Raw genomic sequence first — 5046 nt, 5'->3', positions numbered from 1 at the left:
TTTAAAACTATAATAAAATAAATGCAATTATTTCTTTTCTTTTCAAAGTTTCCTACCACTATCAATTTGTTTTTCCGTGTTTAGCAGATTTTTTTTTTTGGAAATTCGTGTTTAGCTGAATTTATAAAATAGAAAATAATATATAATTAAAATAATTTATACTATATAAAGTATTACATAATACTCATGAATATAAATATAAATATATTGAAATATTTGTAAAAGAAAAAGGAAAAAATAATTAATAGTTTAAACGTCCGTTACAAGGTCCGGCAACAGCTAGTTTTTCATGTTCCATTTTCGCAACAGTAAGGAGGGTTTCACTCCGCGAAAGCCAAACAGTACATTATCTTACTCTTTGTTTTGTTGAATCTGAAACTGAGTAGTTCTGTGAATCTGAGACAGAGAGTAAACACTAAACAGATGGATGTTGCGTGCAAGTCTGGGTCAGACTTCAGAGAATCGTTTGCCTTTTGTTTTTAAAATTTTCTGTTTGGTGTTTGCTGATTCAAAACCCTAACCTGGCTAGTTCTTCTGCATGTGAAACCCCAATTATTGATGAAAACTAGTAATAGAGGAGGCCTAGTTGGTCTTAGAATTACTCAAGATCCAAGCAGAAACTTGCAATTTAGACTTGAGCAATTCCGGAGATGTGTGCTGTTTTAGATGTGGTCTTAATCAGAAGTTTCTCTTATCCAGTTTAGAATCATGTTTTGGAATTGGGATAGTTAACGCCCCGTTTGGGTGGTTTTCTGCTTCCAATTTTAAAATTATTAAAAACTAAATCCAGTTTGAGTGTTGAATTTCAGTTTTAATTTTGAAATTTTAGAAGAAGTTGTAAGTTAGAAATAGATAAAATAATTGTTCAAAAAGTATAAACAATGCTTCTTCAAAAAAACCCACTTTGTTATCTCAACCTAAACCTCCCAAACACCCCCCATCTATGGCGGGAGCCACAGGCAGAACCCTCCTCACCCTCTCCCTCTCTTCCTCCTCTTCCCTCACGCGCCTCTCTCTCATCCCCAAACCCTCCTCCTCTTCCGCCGCCTCCGCCCCTCTGGTCCGTCGCCGTCGCCACGCTGGAAACCACCGCCGCGAAGCACTCGATCTTCCTTGAGAGGCTCCGGTCCCGACACCTCCGGGAGGCCGCGAAGGCTGGTCCCGAACTGAGGAAGAAGGCGAAGGTCACCGCCACCACCGCTGAAGCCCGCCGCCACTGCTGAAGCGAAGGAGAGAGATGAACAACAGAGAGGAAGAGAGCAGTTGAGGGAGAAGTGGGTTAGTATAAACCAACAACTAAAACCCACAACCACTCCAAATGGGTCGAAGTTGTTATAAGGATGTGAATCAACGAACCCTGGGATCTGACAATATCTTGCAAATTCATGTAACAAATAACAATGGCATTAACCAGCAGGATTCACGTTGAAATACCAGCTAGACGTGACTTTGGATCGTTCACGGTTCGGGTCAACTCATCACCCAGTCTCAAACCCAATCCAATTATATCGGATTGAGTTTTTTTTTTTTTTAAGTATTTTGATCAAATCCCACTAAACTCAATTAAGATCCCATCATATATGTTAAGAACAAGTTATATATATTTTTAATTCGATTAAACCTAACTCATACTATATCATTAAATTTATTATTATATATAAATAAATAATTAAATATAATAAACATTAATTTTTAGTTTACATAATTTATTAAATTTTTAAATTAAATCACCCATAATTTTTTTTTAAAATTTTTATTTTTATCTTTTGATTTTATTTATGTTTTCTCATGTTAATATAATATTTTATTTCTATATAAAAAATAAAAATATTATATTAATATTAAAATCATTAATTCTTTAGTTAAATATTATTCCAGTTTAATCTTTTTGAGTACATATAGTTATTAAATACTTATAAAACTTTTTAAAAAAATAAATTATTATTCTAAAAAAATTCAATTTTTACAAAATAAAAAATAATTTTTAAATATTGAGATTTAATTAATCTAACCCGTCGGGGTTAGATTGGGTTTAGTATTCAATCCAATTTGGACAGACCCAATTTAATTCAATCCAACATGTGAACACCTGTTGGATAGCTGGGAGAAGTCAACTGTGAAAGTGAAGTAACACTACCAGGGATAATTTGAGAAGTACAGGCAGCAATCATCAAATAATTTGAGAGTTGAGGCTGATTATGATTGATATTATTATCTTCCAAGAGTTTTACTAAATAATTTTTTCTATGCTTTGCTGCTCTATTTATTATTTATCTATTTGTGCTGTAAATAAATTGTTTGGCTGAGTCTATAACAATTCTGTGTTTTCTTTTATTGAATGGTGCAGAATAAATTGAGCAAGGAGTCTACATCAAGTGCTCTTAACAAGTTCAAATCACAAATTAGAAAGACTCCTCGTCGTAAAAAAATGGGATACCTACATGAATAGGAAAATTAAGATGCTTCAGGTTTTGGCATACACACATATATTTGTTACTGGTATTTCGTTTATTACTTCTGAATTCCAATGCTAAGACACATTTGCCCTTTTCAGGAAGTAGATGGTATGAATTTGACGCTTGATCAGACTCTTGGTAGTTCTAACCCACATTATTCAAGAGTGTTGAGAGAGAAAATGGCAGCTAGAGAAGCGGCACATAAGGCAATGGAGGCTCGAAGAGCAGCATAAGTGGAAGCCTCTTGGTGTCGTATTTTACGTGCTGCCAGGTAAAGTTTTCTGCAAACAACTGTACTTGGCATTGTTGATTTCTAATTTCTATATTGGATTTCACAAGCTTCCTGGTAAAGTTTTATGCAAACAACTATGCTTGACATTGTTGATTTCTAATTTGTATATTGGGTTTTATATTTGTTTTTCATATTGGTGTTTTCAGGATTCCTAGTGAGGATGCAGAGTCTCAACTCTTAAAAGGCAGAAAAAAGTGCAGTGGAAGCTTTTGAGACAGCCCAGGCTATGGGTGTTATTATGTTTGACTTGCCAAATTGCCCTAAGAAACGTTGTCAACTAGAGACATCCTCTGTTAATGGAGAAGGATCATCTACCCATACTGTTACTGCATCTTTTGAAACTGCCCTGAGGTGGGCAGAGAAGTAGTTGTTGCAGTCAAAACTGCATTTATAAGGCTTGCAAATTGTCCTTCTTTTAGTATCGGTGAATTCAAGGAACTACTAAGAAAAATTAGTGAAAATCCAGATACAGTGGAAGGTAATCTGGACTTGTCTGAGTTCTCTTCAGAGTGTGAATCTGAGTCTGGGTCAGAGTTTGATTCAGTCTCTCAGAAGAGTGACTTAAACTGCCAAGACTTGGATTCCAAAATATCATTTCTGGGGGCAAGTCAGAGGAAAAACAGGAGGAGAAAGTCGCTTGAGAACAGAATAAAACTTGTGGATATGATGATTGAGAGGTTAAAATGTTTGCAAGAAGATGAACTCTCTTCTCTTGCCACTATAATTGCAACTAATGGTTTGAATGCTGCCTTGACTGAAGTACAGAATTCCAAACCACACACAATCCAGACTCTACTACTGAGAATTCGTCCTCTTCGGCAACTAATTTTCCAGCTAGAAGAATGTCATCATTGGGATTGGGAAAGTCAGCCTTGGATGTGATGAGAAAGAAGCAAGTTGAGCCAGAATTGCCAAGCCTTGATAAGTTCTTAGTTAAGCACATGACAAAACTTGAAAGAGAGGTTTGGGAAGCCAAAAAAACCCCAAAGAATAAGACAGAATCAGTCAGTGATAGCTCTCATAAATTTGTTGATGAAACTCCGCGGAGATGGTACATGAATTAGAGAATGACATCAAGGAGGCAAAAATTAAGTCAGGAAAGGAAACGCCAGCAGAAATAAATTCTGATCAGGTGCATTGGACCCAACTTTCTATTCTGATGAAGCAATGGACAGGAAAGAAAACATAAATTCAAATACAGAGATCAATTCAGGGGAAAACAAAGATGGGCTGGAGAAAATACTGATAGGAAAGAGAGAAGCTGAATGCCCTGTCACTGGGAAGCCATGCTGAAAACTATAAACAAAGAATGAATCATGGAGCAACCAATGTTTTGGATAAAGTTTTAGTGAAACACGTCTCTAAGCTGGAGAAGGAGAAAATGAGGATCAATTCGGGGGAAGAATGGGGCCCAGTTAAGAGAAGTCACAGAAACATCCATTCGGAAACAAATGAAGCAAGGGAGAGAGAGTTGCAAGAAGCTTGGGGAGGACAGGGCTTAGGAAACTCCATTAAACCTCGTCTCTCTAAGCTTGAACGAGAAAAGGTTAGTCTTAATATCGCATGTCTGAATTACCTTTTAGAACTTCAAAAGCCTTTGCCAAGACTTGACATTCTAACTTTTTACTCTAGTATTGCTTTCTAATTTTTTTTTTCTTTGAAATTGAAAGTTGCAACTTACCTTCCATTCATCTACTCTCTCAGAACAGCCAGACAGCCATGGGAGGAGGCAATGGGCAGAAGGTCAAGACGGCTTGTGAGAGAAATATGTAGAAAAATAAACCTGCCAAAGGTATTCATCTTTTCTTTTCCTTTTCATTTTCTCCGCCATATATCCTCTTAGATTTTCTCATTTAGTAGGAAGCCAGTTAGAGACCAACAAGAAGGCCATAAACATTCAGGTACACATTTGTTTTTTCTTTTCTAGATATAATTAGCCTTAGGACTTTGCTTCTGCTAATATCTGGTTCAACTTGTTGACATTGCTTTTGCCATTTAATTATTTACGTAAGTTTTGACTTCTCTTTCTGTCTCCGTGGCAGTGCAAGGTGTGCATGCAGACGTTCATATCGGAGGTTAAGTGTCGGGAACATGCTGAAGCCAAGCATCCTAAGGCTGATCTCTACACTTGCTTTCCGCATCTTCATAAATAACTATTAATTACATTGCAAAACTCTTTAGAGATGCACATTTAATTGTAAAACATCCCTATGTAATAGTATGAAACCATCTATCAAAAAGTCCTCAAATGTTAACTTCGAAAGTTGATTTGGGATTAATGATTATGAATGAGTTATG

The 5046-nt window shown here is 36.1% G+C and overlaps 1 pseudogene; it reads left to right on the top strand.

Moving 5' to 3' along the window:
- The first annotated feature begins 4467 nt into the window (after nucleotides 1-4467).
- LOC112998114 (uncharacterized protein At2g23090-like) lies at nucleotides 4468-5046 on the top strand (annotated as a pseudogene).

This window comes from Glycine max, chromosome 10 (assembly GCF_000004515.6).
Source record: "Glycine max cultivar Williams 82 chromosome 10, Glycine_max_v4.0, whole genome shotgun sequence".
NCBI classification, from domain to species: Eukaryota; Viridiplantae; Streptophyta; class Magnoliopsida; order Fabales; family Fabaceae; genus Glycine; species Glycine max.
The sequence above is the reverse complement of the archived record's forward strand: the minus strand, read 5'-3'. Positions and strand labels throughout refer to the sequence as shown.